Genomic DNA, 18,652 nt, shown 5'->3' with positions numbered 1-18,652 from the left:
AAAAAGAAATGTACTCACTACCCAACTTATGAAATGGTAATTACTCCTCTGTACAACACTTTAATAATAACAAAAAATGTAGTATCACAAGGTTGCTAATGATCTAAATATCTACTTGTACATTAGGTTATATTATCCTAGAGCAAATCACTAAAATCTTTCCATAACAAGGGACATCTTTGTGCTCCAATAGGAAGTGATTCCTAGTCTATATTGTGATATAGAATACACAAAGCCAGGCACTGGTGGCTCATACCTGTAATCCTAGCTACTCAGGAGATTGAGCTATGAGTTAACCTGGGCAGGGAAGGCTCTGGACTCTTATCTCCAATTAACTACCAGAAAACCAGAAATAGTGCTGTGTCTTAAATTTGCAGCCAGGGACTAGAATGCTAGCCTTGAGCAAAAAGAGCTCAGAGACAGCACCTAGGCCCAGGGTTCAAGCCCCAGGACTGACAAAAAAAAAAAAAAGAAGAAGTAAGATACAGAACAGTGAGTGGATAAATAATGCTACCATGTATAGGAAAAGGAAAAAATAGTGGGCATGTATTTTAGAATGTGCCCAGAAATGTCTGGTACTAGCCATTGCTGGGGGTGGAACAATTGTGGGCCGAGGACGAGAGAGATTGAAGCTAGTGAATACTGCTTTGTACCTTCCGAGTTTTGAATCATCTGATTATACTTCTCTCTAAAAGATAACCAAACTGGAAAATATATGTTACAAATACATTTCTATTGAATTTCTTTGTTTTACTTGGTTTATTGTAGACTCTGCGCCATGGTGACACCAGAGTTTATTTTATTTGGATGCCCTGATACTTGTTTGCATACTCTTGGATTCCCAGAAACATTTATAGATGATGGCATTTTTTTTTTTTTTTTTTTTTTTTAGCTCAGTGGGTTTCAGTAAACACCTCTGTTTTTTTTTTTTTGGTCCGGTCGTGGGGCCTGAACTCTGGGCCTGGGCACTGTCTCTTCAGCTCAAGGCTAGCACTCTACCACTTGAGTCACAACCCACTCTACCACTTGAGCCACAGCGCCACTTCCGGCTTTTTTCTTTTTTGCTCATGTGGTGCTGAGGAATCGAACTCAGGGCCTCAAGCATACAAGGCAAGCGCTCTACCACTGAGCCACTTTCCCAGCCCTCAGTAAACACCTCTTGACCCCCACTGTGCTAAATCCAGGGGAATCAGATTAAAACATTGGAAGGAGTGGTGATATTAATGGAGAGGTATATATTAGATATTAATATGTAGCCACTTCACCCTCTGCTAAAACTTTAAACTTCTCCTTTGCCATTGATGAAACAATTTGGGAGTCTGGTGTGTATCTAAATGGAGGGGATTTTTCATCCCCTATATTTCAGTCAGTGTGAATCATTTTCAATGGTTCTTGCTTACAGGTATTGACACCTTTTTGCATATTCTCTGCTCAAATACTCCCATTTTCCTTCCCATCCTGCTCCCATCAAGATAGCGGTTGGCAGTTCTTCCTTGGCCAGGGCCCCACCTTTTGTGCTGGGGCAGAATCGAGGCTCATGGAGCTGGGGCCCCTGCACATTTCTAGGTGGGGTTAGTTGGATGCATGCCACACACACTGGACCCCAAGCAAATCTTCAGAGAGGACAGGGCTCAACTATGCTATTTAGCACATACACTCTCCTTCACTTTCATATGTAGAAATGTCTTTGAGCAAGATGGTTAACAACATTCATGTCTCTACCTGTGTCTCCTTGTCTGCGGGCTCCAAAAACAAGGTGCATCTGTGGCTGGTTTGGTCAGCATGGTGAGACTGCATTTGGGGCCCCACAATGACCATCCAGGGCAAAGGTAAGTCGTGCCTCTGGACCAAAAGTGTATCAAATTTGGGGGAGGTGTCCCAATTGGCAAGTGGCTCCTCATGTCAGCGGAGAGCTCATGCTCCTGGATCAAGGTGCACATTCCAGCTGCTGGACAAAGTGCTCTAGAGGGAATGGTGGCAAGCAGTAATTTGCCCACTGTTTCTGGCCTCTTGAGAATTTAGGGGAGGTCTCTGCGGCAACTTTCACTCCCCACAGTTCTCTTGTCTCTAAAGTTATCAGCCTCTCTCTCTCTCTCTCTCTCTCTCTCCTCTCTCTCCACTCTCCATATACATATATATACACACACACATATATATATATATATATATATATATTTTTTTTTTTTTTTTTGGTCGGTCGTGGGTCTTGAACTCTGGGCTTGGGCGCTGTCCCTGTGCTCTTCAGCTCAAGGCCAGTGCTCTACCACTTGAGCCACAGCACCACTTCCGGTTTTCTAGTAGTTTATTGGAGATAAGAGTCTCATGAACTTTCCTGCCCGGGCTGGCTTTGAACTGTGATCCTCAGATCTCAGCCTCCTGAGTAGCTAGCATTACAGGTGTGAGCCACTGGTGCCTGGCTTACTTCCTATATATTTTAAGAGTGCTATTTGCAATTCTAAGATGCAGGGGCTTGGGGGCTTTATACTTGATGTGGAGTGAGTTGGAAGAGGAAGGAATGAGAGGAAGAAGGCAAGATCTGAAAACCCCCAAATTCAGAACATTATGCTCACACATAACTGATGTTCTAATCCAGTCCCACAGACCCCAAATTCCCATCACCTGTCCATCCTTTTCTCAGATCCACAGAACTGGATGCTTTGTGCCATGTCAGAGGAGTACTGGGAAAGGATCTTTCCCCCCACTCATCCCATGCCTCTCCTCCTGTCTCTCTTCCTTCACCTCCTCCTGTCTCTCTGCCTTTGTCTCCCCCTGACTAAGAATGGAGTAAGTTAATTTCATCTCCTTGTCCTAATGTTCTTCCTGGTGGCCTCTGTTTCAGAGCCTTCTGAAGCCAGAACCATCTTTCCCCAGTACATTCCCACCCTTAAAACATTGTGCTACTTAAAACATTTGAATGGTTTCTACTCCAAAACCCTTGGCTTAACCATGGGGACTCTTGGTCCAGCTGTCTCCCCAGACCTGGTGTTCTGTGCTCGTGCTCCATGAGGTGGCTTCATCTCTTAGCTCCACAGCCTCTATCTGGCAGTCTTCTCTCTGTCTCTCTCGCTCTCTCTATCCTTCTTTCAATCTCCCCCTCCCCTCCTCTCACTCTTTTTGGTCAGGCCACTGTTCACACGTAGGATTCTGCTTGAGTGGAATATCCTTCCAGAAGTCTACCACAGAGGAGAGGTCCTTGTCAGGCCTCAGGCTTGGCAGGGTCTCAGCTGTAGTTGGTCAACACTGTCTCAGACTCTGTGAGTCACTCCAAGTGCCTGGCCCAGCACTTGGCAGAATGACTATAGGGAAGAAGATGAAGGAAGGGGTGCACCTGTCCATCTTCTGTCCTCAGTCTGGGCTGAGATACTTGGTACTGGGACTTGGTCAGGGGGCCATATGCTGCATGTGCACTCCCTGTCTCTTTCTGCCTTTCTTCTTGTCCATTTTCCTGAGGTTCAATGGAAGCAAGATTCATCTCCAGCTCCTCATGCAGAGGGCGCTGCCTATACAGAACTAATGTCATCCACAGGAGGAAGAGTTCAAGGTGGATGTGTCAGAGTACCTTGGGCCACTGCTGTTTGTGGAACTGCAAAAACGGCACCTTCTCCAGGATGACGCCTGGTTCTGCAACTGGATCTCTGTTCAGGGCCCTGGAGAAGGAGGAGCAGAGTACAGGTTTCCTTGTTACCGCTGGGTGCAAGGGAGTGGCATCCTGACCCTTCCAGAGGGCACTGGTGAGTGGGTGGAGTGTGCTTGTGAAGAGACACAGGAAGCTCATGGGTGTTTGTGTGAGGAAGCAGGTACAGAGGATACAGCTAGCATCCAGAGGGCAGGTCACTAGGGTTTGTTAAAGAATATTTAGCTGCTGTAGCTGTGTTGCAGGGAGAGATCCTAGAATGAACCTTGCAGGTCAGGTGGCAGTTAGAAGGACTGGCTGAGGAGACACACCTGGCAGGCACTGAGAGAAGCCTTCAGCAGATTTCCCATCATGCTTTCTTTTCCATTGCAGGCCACACAGTGGTTGAAGATCCCCAGCATCTGCTTAAGAAACAAGGAAGAGGGCTGGGAAGGTGGTTCAGTGGTAGAGCGCTTGCCTTGCATGCCTGAGGCCCTGAGTTCAATTCCTCAGCACCACATAAGCAAAAAGAAAAAAGCCAGAAGTGGTGCTGTGGCTCAAGTGGTAGAGCGCTAGCCTTGAGCTGAAGAGCTGAGGGACAGCGCCCAGGCCCAGAGTTCAGGCCCCACGACTGGACCCAGAAAAAGAAAAAAAAAAAAAAAAAAGAAACAAGGAAGAGGAACTGCAGGAAAGAATGAAGCTATACCCGTCAGCTCTTCCCTCTGAACCCAGCTAAGTGATCCCACAGTAACCTTTTGGGGGACTAATGCAATGGTTTCTTTCTTGCCTAGGAGGGGTAACTGGAAGGATGGTTTAATCCTTACTGTGGCTGGGAAAAACTTACCTGATCTCCCTGGTGATGAGTGATTTCTGGAAAACAAACTAATGGAATTTGAAACTTCTCTGGCTGTGGGATAAGAGCAAGGACACTCAGTGTGAGAGGGAGGTGTCCTCCTAGTGGAGGTCAGTGGGCTTTTGGACTGCACAGGCCTGGACTGCTCCATGACAGGTGCCTGTGGCTGTGATTTTTTTTTTTTTTGCCAGTCCTGGGGCTAGAACTAAAAGCCTGGCCACTGTCTCTGAGCTTCTTTTAGTTCAAGGCTAGCCCTATACCACTTAACCCACAGTACCTACCCACTTTCTTTTGTTTATGTGGTACTGAGGAATCAAACCCAAGGCTTCCTGCTAGCAAGCACTATACCACTCAGCCACATTCCCAGCCCCTGATGTTGGGTTCTAAGAATAACTGTCCAGTATACTCTATTCTTCCTGCAGGGTGGCAGGCTTCATTTTCAGAATACCTAAAAATGCTATGGCTTCCTGGAATGACCTTGATGACTTCAACTGTGTCTTCAAGAGGAGCTACAGCAAACTGGCTTATAAGTTGCTCCACCCCAATGCTTCCCATATTCCCCTAATCCATCTTTTTTTTTTTTTTTTTTTGGTCAGTTGTGGGGCCTGAACTCTGGGCCCAGGCGCTGTCCCTCAGCTCTTCAGCTCAAGGCTAGCACTCTATCATTTGAGCCACAGTGCCACTTTTGGCTTTTTCTGCTTATGTGGTGCTGAAGAATCGAACCTAGGGCCTCATGCATGCAAGGCAAGTGCTCTATCACTGAGCCACCTTCCTAATCCCCCCTAATCCATCTTTAACCAGAGAACTTGAACGAGCAGGGTATGCCAAGCAGAAGCTTGGGTGCCTCTGTCAGGATGGGCTCATGTGGGGATGATTTGGTGGGGGTTGGAAGGACCAGAAGCTTGGATGCCTTAGCACAGTCAACTGCCATTCTCGATACTCCTGGAAGGAGGACCCATTCTTTGGGTACCAGTTCCTCAATGGCGCCAACCCCATGCTGCTGAGGCGCTGTGTCAGTTTTCCTGCTTGCCTAGTGTTCCCTTCTGGGATGGAGGAACTGCAGGCCCAGCTGGAGAAGGAGCTCCAGATATGAACATGGGGGTTCTGGGAAAAATCTAGATCCATGTAGGATTAAGCAGACTTGGGTTTGTATCCTGCTGTTGTAAGTTCTGTGATCGTAGGCAAGATAGCTAAGCTCTCTGATCATCTATTTCCTCTTCTCTGAAATTAAGCCTAATTCAGATGGATATGGCTTCAGGATGAGGTGACACAAATCTCACAATCCACACCACCATGTAAGGAGGTGGTGGAGACAAGCCATTTTCTCTCTTGTAATCATTTGGGGAGTCAGGGTGGGAAGGAGACACCTGATGCTGACAGTAGTCCTTGCCCTCTCTCTCGTCCAGGGAGGGACACTGTTTGTAGCTGACTTCTCCCTGCTGGATGGGATCAAGGCCAATGTCATCCAGTTTAGGCAGCAGTTCCTGGCTGCCCCTCTGGTCCTGCTGAAACTGCAGCCTGATGGGCAACTCTTACCCATGGCCATCCAGGTGAGAGGCCCCCGGAGTTCTGTTCTACCATGGTGGTCTTCCCAGTCAGCCTGCCCCATCCAAGTTCAGTGAGCACTCTCACTCCCAGCACAGGTAGGGTGCTAGGGCACTGCAGGAGGCATATACAGGGGATAAGGGGATTCTCAGGGCTTTGCAGCCTCCATAGAGGGAAAGGCTAAGTCTGTACAAGTGATTGAGATATATATATATACACACATACACCCACATGCATAGTGTGTTTTTACACACATATTTGGTGTACACACATATGGTATATTTTATTCTGAGGACAAACAGCATGGGAAGGGTCCTTTGATGAGCATCAAACCTAAGATAAACAGGGAGACTCAGGACCTAATCTGAAGGACAAGATGGGTTGGGCAAAGAGGCTGAGGTGTAAAAGTCAGATTGTCAGTGAACAGCTGGACAGGTTTGAAGGAATAATGTGAGAAGAGGTAGCTGGCATTAACCAAGCTAAGTTGGGTAGAGACATGGGGACGTGGGGAAGGTTCTTATGGAAGATGTTGTGGGCACCGTAGGTGTGAGTTGTATTTAGAGTGAATTGAAGGAGTCTTTCCTTTGGGGATTTAGGTCTCATGCTAAGGTTATTGGAGGTTCTGGGATCACCTGAGATAGTACCTTCAGAAATGGGGGTAGTCCATGCACATTTGAGCTGTAGGATGCTTAAAACCGGAGCCCAGTGCACTGTACAGAGTCAGATTGAAGCTCAGGGAAGACCTGAGATTTCTTCACAGGAATGTAGGATGAAGGAAGCAGAGGGTTATTTTGCCATACTGAGGATACTGAAAGGGAGACGGAGGCTGGCAGAGGTGGTAGAGGCTCACTTCCTGCAGAGACTGTAGGCACTCAGGTCTGCAGAGTGCTGGCACACCACAGTGAATGGTAGGAGAGTAGGGGAAGAAATGGCAGCTTGTCTGGGCAGTTGTAGGGAAAAGGAGCCAGGCAACTTTGGAGGAGCAAAGGAGAGTGGACAGGTGCAGGAGAGGGCAATGGCTGGGCCTCTGGCACTCAGCCCTCCTCCAGCTTCTTCCTTTCCACTCTTATCCTTGCTCCAGCTTGACTGCCATAAATTGGATCCACCCCACCCCCAATTTTCCTGCCCACGGATCCCCCAGTCGTGTGGCTCCTGGCCAAATGCTGGGTGCGCAGCTGTGACTTTCAGCTTCATGAGCTGCAGTCCCATCTTCTGAGGGGTCACTTGGTGGCTGAGGTCTTTGCTGTGGCCACCATGAGGTGTCTTCCGACGATACATCCCGTCTACAAGGTACCAGCTATTCCCAGTCTTCTATCAGCCTGTTTCCTCTCACCCTCACACCGCCTGCTTGGCGTTCTCTCAGAGCTTGTTTAGGGACAGTCCATCGATGAAAGGCAAGATTGTAGGGCAGTGTGGGGTGACCTGACCTGTAGTTTCAGTGGGTAACATGACTTCCCATAGCGGTGAAAATGATTCCAATGGAAAAGGAGTAAAAACTCTAATTCCTTTCATTTATTAAACACAGATATTCATACAGCATATTCATACAGAAAATAATGCAGATCCACCAGTCTCATAAAGTAACACAGGAGTTTCTTTTCAGCAGTCTTTGAAGATGTCCAGAATAGTTACACATTCCAGTTAGTGGGGCTCAGGCCAAGAAGAGCCTCTTGAGTAGATTATAGTCTATCAGCTCAAAGCTTATGCCTAGTAAAAATCTGTATCAGAGCCAAGTGCCAGTAGCCAGTGCCTGTAATTTAGTTCCTCTGGAGGCTGAGATTAGGATGATGGTTGCTCAAGAGCAACAAGACCCATTTCAGTCAACAGTTGAATGCAGTGTCATCCTAACAATGTAGAGGCTGGGACTGGGAGGTTTGTGATTCTAAGCCAGCCTGGGCAGAAAGCTCTTTGAGGTTCTTCTTAAAGGAACAGGCTCAGTGTCTCACACCTGTTCTTCCAGGTACAGTGGGAAATGGTAAATAGAAAGATTACATTCCAGGCTTCTGCCTGGGACAAGGTGAGACTCTATCTCAGAAATAACTAGTGTATTAGCAGCTGGTAGCTCATGCCTATAATCCTAGCTACTTAGGAGGCTAAGATCTGAGGATTGAAGTTTGAATCCAGCCTAAGCAGGAAAGTCCCTGAGATTGTTATCTCTAATTAACCCACCAAAAAGCCAATGGCTTGAGCTGTGGCTCATGTAGTAGAGTATAAGCCTTGAGTGGATAAATCTGAGGGACAGTGCTGGTCCTGAGTTCCAGCCCCAGTATTGGCACACATAAAAACATACATACATGACAAGTGCAAAAAAGGGCTGGAGGAGCTGGGAAGGTGGCTCAGTGGTAGAGTGCTTGCCTTGCATGCCTGAGGCCCTGGGTTCGATTCCTCAGCACCACATAAGCAAAAAGAAAAAAGCTGGAAGTGGCGCTATGGCTCAAATGGTAGAGCGCTAGCCTTGAGCTGAAGAGCTGAGGGACAGCGCCCAGGCCCAGAGTTCAGGCCCCATGACCAGACCCAAAAAAAAAAAAAAAAAAGGGCTGGAGTGGCTGTGTGCCATTGGTTCACTCCTGTAATCCTACCTATTCAAGAGGCTGAGATCTGAGGATTGGGGTTCAAAGCCAGCCCTGGCAGGAAAGCCCATGAGACTCTTTTTTTTTTATTTAAAAAAATTTTTTTTTGAGTCCGGTCGTGGGGCCTGAACTCTGGGCCTGGGCGCTGTCCCTCAGCTCTTTAGCTCAAGGCTAGCGCTCTACCACTTGAGCCACAGCGCCACTTCCGGCTTTTTTTTTTCTTTTTGCTTATGTGGTGCTGAGGAACCTAACCCAGGGCCTCGAGCATGCAAGACAAGCGCTCTACCACTGAGCCACCTTCCCAGCCCCCCATGAGACTCTTATCTCCAATAAACCACTAGAAAACTAGAAGTGGTGCTGTGGTAGAGCACTTGCCTTGAGCTGAAGAGCAGAGGACAGCACCCAGGCCAGAGTTCAAGCCCCATGACTGACAAAAAAGAGTTGGAGTGGTGGCTGGGGATAGAAATACCTCCTAGCAAGTTCATTCTTCCTTCTGGCTCTGCTTTCAGGGAAGCCAATTTGGCTGACTCTACTCCTCCTTGCTCCTTAGGTGTTGAGCACAGGTGTGAGTAGCCACCTAGATGTACTCAGGTGAGCTGGACACCTGGTGACAGCTCCTTCTGCCCCCCGATGACATGAAAGAATGAGACCTCCTGGATGTTGTCATCCTACTATGCTCAAGATGCTCTGAGAAGCCAGGCGCTGATGGCTTATGCCTGTAATCTTAGTTACTCAGGAGGCTGAAATCTGAGGATCGCAATTCAAAGCCAGCTGGGGTAGGAAAGTCCATGAGACTCTTACCTCCAATAAACCAGTAGAAAACCAGAAGTAACACTGTGGCTGAAGTGGTAGAGCACTTGCCTTGAGCTGAAGAGCTGAGGGACAGCGCCCAGGCCCAGAGTTCAAGCCCCATGACCGACCAAAAAAAAAAAAAAAAGATGCACTGCGGCTGTGGGAAGTCATCCACTGGTGAGGGGAGAGGGAACACAGGGCAGGTGGGGGTGGGGAGAAGGAGAAGAAGGCTTAGGAGAACAAGGGCTCTGTGTCTGGGTTGTGAGGCTGGACTTGCAGAACTGGACAGTGGGCAAGAGGGCTTCAGCTCTCGTGCTCTGGCCCTTGCCTGGCAGGTATGTGGAGGGCATTCTGGATCTCTATTATAAGACGGATGCGGCTGTGAGAGAGGACCATGAGCTGCAGCACTGGTGTCGAGAGATCACTGAAACTGGCCTGCAAGGTGCCCAGGACCGAGGTAGTCGATGACCTTGTCCTGGGTTCAAAAACTCCTTCCTGGGATCCACTCTATTTCTAGGGTTCTTTCCAGAATCTTTTCCAGCCCGTAGGTGAACCCTCAAAGGCTTTACTAAGTACAGTGATAGCATTGTTCCTAAGTGCTTCCCATCAGGCTCTCCAGAAGAAGTCCTAACTTGTAGCATTTGCCCATTGCCATGGTGTCAGTATTTCCTCTGTGGCTACCAAGGAGATGCAACTAAACACCTGAGCAATTCGCATCCTTGAGTGTGTGAGCCAGCAGCAGCACCCCACTGATGGGGAGCCCAGCAGCAGGCCTCTTCCTGCTTCCTGCCCCACCTATTCTCATGTGGAATTCCACAATGGCTGAGAGTTAGTGGTGTCTTTTGTCATCACTGTTCTGCCTGTGCCTGCTCTCTCTGCTCTGCCCCTTGGCTGAGCCTGGGGGCTGGGTGGGCATCATAACTGGAGCCCCCTCTTGTAGGGTTTCCCACATCTCTGGAGACTCGGGCCCAGGCTTGCCAGTTTGTCACCATGTGCATCTTCACCTGCACTGGCCAGCACTCTTCTGTCCACCTGGGCCAGGTATGTCCCAGCAGAGACATCTGGGAATTTGGGTTGGAGTCAGGAAAAGGCTGTGAGCAGGTGGGCTAAGGGTTCTCATGCTCAGCAGCTCTTGACTCCAAATCCCCACCCTCCTAGCTGGATTGGTTCTCTTGGGTCCCTAATGCCCCCTGCACCATGCGGCTGCCCCCGCCAACCACCAAGGCTGTGACCATGGAGATCCGGATGGATACACTGCCCAATCCCTATCAGGGTAGTCTCCAGATGACCCTTGTTTGGCACATGGGCAGGCACCAGTGTGTTGTAAAGGTCAGATGTCAGTATGTCCCTCAAACTGGCTAGCAGGTAGGTCATGACCTGTCTTGCTCTCTCCACCCCAGGTTCCTTTGGGCCAGCACACTCAGGAGTACTTTTCAAGCCTGGAGGCGAAGGCTGTGCTGAGGAAGTTCAGGGAGGAGCTGGCTGAGCTGGATAAGGAAATTGAGGCACGGAATGAGAGCCTGGACATACCTTACGAATACCTGAGGCCCAGCCTGGTGGAAAACAGTGTGGCCATCTGAGTGTCCCAGCTTGTGCTTGTGTCCACACCCTTCCCCTCCCCCATCCCCACCCCTTCATGGTTCCAGTCCTCCATGCCAAGCCCTGCTGGCTTCTCCTGGCTCACCCTCCCCCAAAGAGTGACATTGTCTGTGCTCCGAGTTCAGGTGTGTCATTTATTTAATTCTATGGTTTGTTTTTCTTTGACAGGGTGTTGTATGTACCCCAGTGTTTCCTATAACTCACTATTTACCTTCAGGGTGACCTCGATGCAGTGATCCTCTTCTATCATCCATGGAAGTGGTGGGATTACAAGTGTGTATCACTAGGTTATATCACATTTTATTTTTGCAGCATCACCTAACCTGCCTGCTTCTATCTTTTCCTTTCTTCTTTTTTTTTTTTTTTGGGTCCGGTCGTGGGGCCTGAACTCTGGGCCTGGGCGCTGTCCCTCAGCTCTTCAGCTCAAGGCGAGCGCTCTACCACTTGAGCCATAGCACCACTTCTGTTTTTTTTTTTTTTTTTGCTTATGTGGTGCTGAGGAATCGAACCCAGGGCCTCAGGCAGGCAAGGCAAGCGCTCTACCACTGAGCCACCTTCCTAGCCCCTCTTTTCCTTTTTTTCCCTCCCTTCTCCTCTTCATCATCATTTCTGGGAAAAATAGTAACAACTCTCAAAGATTATTATAAGGTTATATATATGTATATGAATATATGTATATACATTTTTATGAATTAAACTGCATTTTGAGTTTAAGTTGAGCTCAACAACAACAAAATGTATTTTGAAGTAATGAAGGAAAAGAATTTAGACTAAACTATTTATTCACCATTTATTATGTGGGTACCAGCCTTTTAGTTTAATGCCCTGTGCGTTTGCTCTGCTTTCTTGCTCATGGCTGATGCTCTACCATTGAGCCATGCCTTCATTCTAGCACTTCCTTGAACGTGGAGTCCCTCAAACTTTTCTGCTCTGCATAAATAGTTAGAATCACTGTAGCTTTCTAAGTAGCTAGAATTACAAGTGTGACCACAGGGATCCAGGGAACTAAACTGTTTACATTGCATTGTTGGCAAAAGAATATTAAGCATCAGTGGATTTTCTTGTCTCATTCTAACTGTGTAGGATTAGCACCTGTCAACTGAAGCCAGAAACATCACACAGTGAATCACTGACCCCAGAATTCCCCAGAAGTCTTCAATTCCATGTTTTTCATTTCCTGGTTCATGTTGAAAATGCTAAATATAGCTAAACTTGCCAGATTTAAGAAGCTGATCCTGCCTGGAGATACTTATATCAAGTCTTTGGCTTGAGGTTCACCTGCTGAAAAACTTTTAATTAATATGATTGATAGGCAGAGTGGTAAAAACAGAATCTCACAATTATCATAGGCAGTACCACAAGGATTAAAAAAAAGCCAACTTATGTGTCTGGTTAAAATTTAGGAAAAATACAAACTTGGGGGTTTTCTTTCATCATTATGATAATTGGTAGCTATTTTAAAACAATTAACTAAACCAAAAATGTTTCATTTATAATGTAAACAAAATTGCTTCTTGGGTGTGAGTGTACTTAATTCCACAGAAGACACCTGGGCAATATCTGGCCTGACTCTTGAAAGAGGAAGTAGAAAGGAGTTGAGAAGTGAGGTAGCATGGAGTGCTGGCAGCTGGGAAAACTGGAATCAGGAGAGCAATCTTCACTGTAGAAATAAAGCAGGAACTCAGCCTGCTTAGTGGATAATGGGGACATATGGAGGGCTGGGAGAGGAGTTGTGGGAAGAGGTGGGGGAAAGGTACAATCAGAAGTTAGGTAATCTTTAGGGAGCAGCCACTGAGCCATTTTAAGTAAGGGTATGATAAGGTCTTGGAAGTTGTTTTTTACAGGCACTGCCTCTTTGGAGGCCCCTTCCTTCTCACTGGTAGCTTTTCCTTGAAAACTCCACCCTTTCTGTGAAGACCCTTATCTCTTTGGAGGCTATACCCACGTCCTTAGGAGCTACCTTAATCCTTAGAGACTAAGCTCCTCTCTCTCTCTCTCTCTCTCTCTCTCTCTCTCTCTCTCTCTCTCTCTCTCTTTTGGAGGTGGGAGGAGTGGATGTCTCCACATTGCGGGGTTTTTTGTTTTTGTTTTTGTTTTTCTGACTACAGTTATCCTGACAAGTTTTCTCTCTTCACTACTAGACACCAAATCTCATTGCTCCCTGGGAATGAAACTTTCAGTTTCTAGGGCCTTTAAGAAGAAATTTGTAGTATGTTCATGTTCCTGATTGAACAGATATTTCTCATGAGAATTCATGAAGAAGCAGAGCATGAATAGTTTTATGATTTCAGGTGGCAGAATATAAGAAATGAAAACAAACTTCTCTTGGGATGGCTCAATGGAAATTCTCACAAGCAAGTTTTAGTACACAATTTTGAGACATGAAGCCATAGAATACTATGCCACAAAGAAGGAGACTTCATCCCAATCCAGTTATCATTTAGATTCTTAGGCAACACTCTGACAAATATTCTGTATATTTTCATCTCTATGCAGCATAACTTTATTGCTAGCTCCTTGCACAGTTCTCCCAGAAGCCCTTACCCTGAGCCTTTGCATTCTTTTCAAGGTCCTTTGTTCAACTCACACCAGAAGCCTCTTGTTTGGGGCACAATTTCCAGCTGATACTGAGACAAATAGAATAGGGATTTGCCCCTTGCGTTTCCATGCATCCAAACTGGGGGCCTCTGCTCCCAGTGGCCCAGTGGTGGAAATGGGAATGGAGTTGGGTCCAGGTGGAGCAGAGCATTGGAAATTGCGGTGAAAGTCATGTGGTGCCTGCAGAGTGCCTCCAGGGGAACAAATATAAGGTCCTGAGCCAAAGGGAGTGGTGCCCTGAGAGGTCATGGCTGGAGCAGGGTTGGGGATGGCTTCTTAGGCCAGAGCAGGTCTGACATCAGGGAGTGTTCTCAGCCCAGCCACTGTGCCACAGAGCTCTCTTAATCCTTGTGACTGTTGCTCCTGTCCATGCCAGTCTGAGACTCAGGGCTTATTGATGATGTGACCTCATGGCAAGATATCCTGGAAAGAAATGGGGTAGAAGGAAGGAACATTGCAAAGATCCTGAGATCCCAAGACTAGGGGAGAAAAAGAAAAGATAAGCCTGAGAATGTGGGGTGCTTGTGGTTGAATGAAATTTTAGCTGAAATATTTCTGTAAGGCTTACCAAAAGGAGACCACCATGTAGTTCAGGCCAAAAGAGTTCATGTGCGGGAGAACAAACTGCTGGCTCACACAAGATGGAAGCACGCAGAGAGTGAGAACTAATGATGAAGAGATTATATAGGGAAAGGCAGAAGGATATGTGACCACAGTAGAAGTAGAAATGATCTCGGAGCCTGGGGAAGTAGAAATGATCTCGGAGCCTAGGGAACCTTTCACTGTCTGAAGGAGGCATGACCATGGCAGTTCAGGAACTTACCTCAGAGGATGTGGGAGTGACGTCAGAGCCTGGAGTTCTTTGCTGAATGCTGACTTTGATGTCTGGATTATAGATGTCTGGAGTATGCAGTATGGATGGATGACCCACAGTAAACAGAAATAGCAGGTAATAGATATAAGTTCCTGTTCAGTTAGGTGAAAGACAGGTATGAACATTAGATAGGCATTATTATTATTTTTTTCTTTTTTCATCAGTTGTGGGGCTTGAACTCTGGGCCTGGGTATTGTCCTTGAGCGCTTCAGCTCAAGGTGATCATTCTACCACTTGAAGCACAGCACCACTGATCATTATTATTATTTTTTTCTTTTTTTTGGTCAGTCGTGGGGTTGAACTCTGGGCTTGAGCTCTGTCCCTGCACTCTTCAGCTCAAGACAAGTGCTCTACCACTTGAGCCACAACACCACTTCCAGTTTTCTAGTGGTTTATTGGAGATAAGAGTCTCACGGACTTTCCTGCCCAGGCTGGCTTTGAACCGTGATCCTCAGATGTCAGCTTCCTGAGTAGCTAGGATTATAGGCATGAGCCACCGGCGCCCGGCATTATTATTTTGTTTTATCCTCCAGCTCTGGTTAATTTTGAAAGCACAAGCAGAAAGTAACTTCATTTAGGATCTGACACCAGCCCCTCTTCTCTGTACAGTTCTTCCAGTTACATCTGGATGGACTCTTGTCGCAGGACAAACTTGTCCTGGTGCAAATGATTTCTCATTTGTTCATTGCTGGGATGGCATGTCCCAGTTGGTGTTTTTGCTCATTGCTGGGAAGGCATGTCTCATTTGACTGATGGTCTGTTCCACATTGGAGGGGTGGATGATTGACAGATCAAGTGAGAGTCTATGCCAGAGACTCTTTGTATTTCCAACTGGAGCAATAAGGAGGTCAGTAGAAATAGTTTTTAAGCAGGGCTGACCTGGGACTTATTAACAATAGAAGTTAAGTTTGACCAATAAATACTTGTAAGAATTATTTATCCCTCTGTGGGGCTGACCAAATGCTGCAGAGTTTAAAATCTGTAATGACTAAACTCCAACAGTGGACATGATGAGAGGTTTGAAACAGCAACTGATTAACTGAATATACCAGCTTAGGATACTACTTAAAATTGAAATCATTGCCGGGCACTGGTGGCTCATGCCTGTAATCCTAGCTCCTCAGGAGAATGAGATCTGAGGATTGAGGTTCAAAGCCAGCCCAGGCAGGAAAGTTCAGTATCTCTAATAAACCACCAGAAAAATGGAAGTGGCGCTGTAGCTGAAGTGGTAGAGCACTCGCCTTGAGCTGAAGAGCTGAGGGACAGTGCTCAGGTTCAGAGTTCAAGCCTCACAACCGCCAAAAAAAAAAATATTGTCAGCTCTGTGTTGAAGCTTCCTACATACTTGAGAAACAGACATTAGACGCATTTGGTCACACTTATATCTGGTGAGCTTCTTTGTGGTTAGACTGTATAACTGCCCATGTTTTTCCCTTTTGTCCTGTGGAGCCAGTTAAGTCTTGGTTATCAGAAACCTTTAAAACAATTTTGGTAAGGGGGCACATTAGCATACAAATTGACCTGTGAACACTTTGTAGAAGATGGAGGTTGCATGGAAACTCACCATGTGGCTAATACAATTTCTGGACAAATCACGATGGTAAAAAGAAGACTTGGTGGAGGGGCTGGGAAGATGGCTCAGTGGTAGAGTGCTTGCCTTGTATGCATGAGGCCCTAGGTTCAATTCCTCAGCACCACATAAACAAAAAAAGCTGGAAGTGGTGCTTTGGCTCAAGTGGTAGAACACTAGCCTTGAGCTGAAGAGCTGAGGGACAGCGCCCAGGCCCAGAGTTCAGTCCCTACATCCAACAACAACAACAAAAAATAATAACTTGGTGGAGGTTTCTTTCTTTCTTTCTTTCCTTCCTTCCTTCCTGCCTTCTTTCTTTCTTTTCTTTTTTTTTTTTTTTTTGACGGTCATGGGTTTGAAATCTGAGCCTGAGCGCTGTCCTTCAGCTCTTCAGCTCAAGGTGAGCGCTCTACCACTTGAGCTATAGCACCACTTCCGGTTTTCTGGTGGTTTATTGGAGATAAGAGTTTAATGGACTTTCCTGCCTGGGCTGGCTTTGAACCGAGATCCTCAGATCTCAGCCTCCTGAGTAGCTAGGATTACAGGCATGAGTCACCAGTGCCCAGCATTGGTGGAGCTTAATTAATTAAGGAAGCAGGCAAACAGACAAACAGCAGACAAACAGAAAGGAAGGGTCACAATCTTAAGAGAATGTGGTTCCTCTCAGGGAGAGACACAGAGAGAAAGATAGACAGTTTTAGTTAACAGAATTTGAACTTCAGAGAGGAAGAATGTAGTGATAGGAACAAGGAAGGAAAAACACTTGGGCTTAGGGAATCTCTGACCTAGGATGGCTAGTCTTCAAGAGGGAACCTAGAGGTTCTGCATCTCACTGTAAAGGGCACCAGCCAAAGGGCTAGAGACAATTCAGTAGCAAATGATCTCTTGTTTGGGAGGTCATCAGAGAGGAGGTGGGGGAGGGAGAGGGAGAGAAATAGATTGAACTGCTACAGGACAAAGAAAGTTATGGCTGGAAGGCACAGAGGTGAAGGTCAACAGATTGATTTTACTTAGAGATACAGAAGGATGAGCAAGGAGAGCAAAGAAAGCCTGAATGTTTCCTCTGACCATTTACCATGTATTGGCATAAATTGTTGCAATAAAAATGAGATGTTCTGACTTTTTGGAGTCATCTGGTGTGGATGTAGGAGGCTGATAAGAATGTAGAAGGGGGTCTACAAGGATGTACAGAGGGTCCTTAAGAAGGTAGAAAGGATCTGTAAGGATGTAGAGAGGGTCCATAAGGACATAGAGTCAAATTCTTCATTCAGGCATACTGAAGATGAGAAGAGACTAGCCAAAAGGCATAGGAGAATCCCTCTGGCATGGTACCATGTGGAAGTCAGACAGATGAACAGAAAGCCCATAGATGGAAGTCATTCACCATATGTAGAGAGGAGAGAATGTGGTGCATGCATTGCCAGCATTGGTAAATGTAAGGTCCGCTCCTGGATGGCTAGCAGACTCCACCCTCCTCGCAGCAAAGTCTCCACCCAGTACCTGTGTTACCTAGGCAACTGAGACACCTGGAAGAGGTCACATCTGCATCCGCTGAGGTCACATCTGAATTTGATGTGGCCACACCTTTCCCCGCCCATACCCTACATAAGGCCTAGCCCAGGCCCAGACTCTCTCTTTTCTCTCTCTGTTCGTTTCTAGCTCTTGCTCTTCTTTTCTAGCTCTTGCTCTTGCTCTTCTTTTCTAGCTCTCTCTCTGCTCTAGCTCTTTCCTCTCTCTTTCCCAGCCACGTGGAGTGCCAACCTTGCCTGGTCCCAGCAGGTCTACTGAATAAACCTACCCCTTACCCGAATACCACGTGAGTGCTACTGTTCTTACCCCTCTCTCTGCTCTTTTCTAGCTCTTTCCTCTCTTTCCCAGCTCTCTCTCCTTTCCAGGCCTTTCCCAGCCACGTGGAGTGCCAACCTTGCCTGGTCCCAGCAGGTCTACTGAATAAACCTACCCCTTACCTGAATACCACGTGCGTGCAGGTGCAGTTTTTACTCGGCTACCTCTTTTTAAAAACCTAACATAAATGGTGCCGTGACTCGGATAAAGGCTTATAGTCAGGAAAGCTGGGATTTCTCTGTTTTTTTCCTCTTTTTTCTTTTTTTTGTTCTTCCCTTTTTGCTCTGAGGAATACCTGCAGTTCTGACGGCCTTTTGCGAACCAGTCTGTCTGCGGCGGAATCAGCACATCGATACCATTGCTGCCTTCACATCCACATCCACACCACTTCTCTACTCTGGTGAGTGAAACTACTCTCTACGGCTCTCTGTTGCTCAGTCTCTGTCCAGACGTGGCGCCACGCCAGAGAGCTCCTACGGCCTTTAGCTGAAAGGCCGGTCACCTCAGAAGCCGAGGACGCTTGGTTTTGGGGGCTTGGCCATTTCTCTCTAGAGGGCTCTGGGGGAAGTCGGGATGCCGCTTCTGCCTGGTCAGCTCTCCCTCACTCACCAGACTGACTCTACTCATTTAATGGGGTGCTACGAATCACGCCTGAGCCGTGAAACCCCTTTGAAATGTCTCCTGCGCTCCCTGGAAAGCCAGAGAGCCTCATTTTTATGCCATTCTCAGAAGTACAGTTTTTGCTACTGCAATGGTAAATGATCAGAAGTCTGTTTACTTTCGGGCTCTCTTT

The 18,652-nt window shown here is 47.0% G+C and overlaps 1 pseudogene; it reads left to right on the top strand.

Moving 5' to 3' along the window:
- Nucleotides 1-1,696: 1,696 nt before the first annotated feature.
- On the top strand, nt 1,697-11,019 carry LOC122108599 (annotated as a pseudogene).
- The last annotated feature ends 7,633 nt before the right edge of the window (nt 11,020-18,652 follow it).

The sequence above is a fragment of the Dipodomys spectabilis genome, unplaced genomic scaffold (assembly GCF_019054845.1).
Source record: "Dipodomys spectabilis isolate Male_0828 unplaced genomic scaffold, ASM1905484v1 ptg000062l, whole genome shotgun sequence".
In the NCBI taxonomy this organism is placed as follows: domain Eukaryota; kingdom Metazoa; phylum Chordata; class Mammalia; order Rodentia; family Heteromyidae; genus Dipodomys; species Dipodomys spectabilis.
Note: the sequence above shows the minus strand (reverse complement) of the source record. Positions and strands in the feature narration are given on the sequence as shown.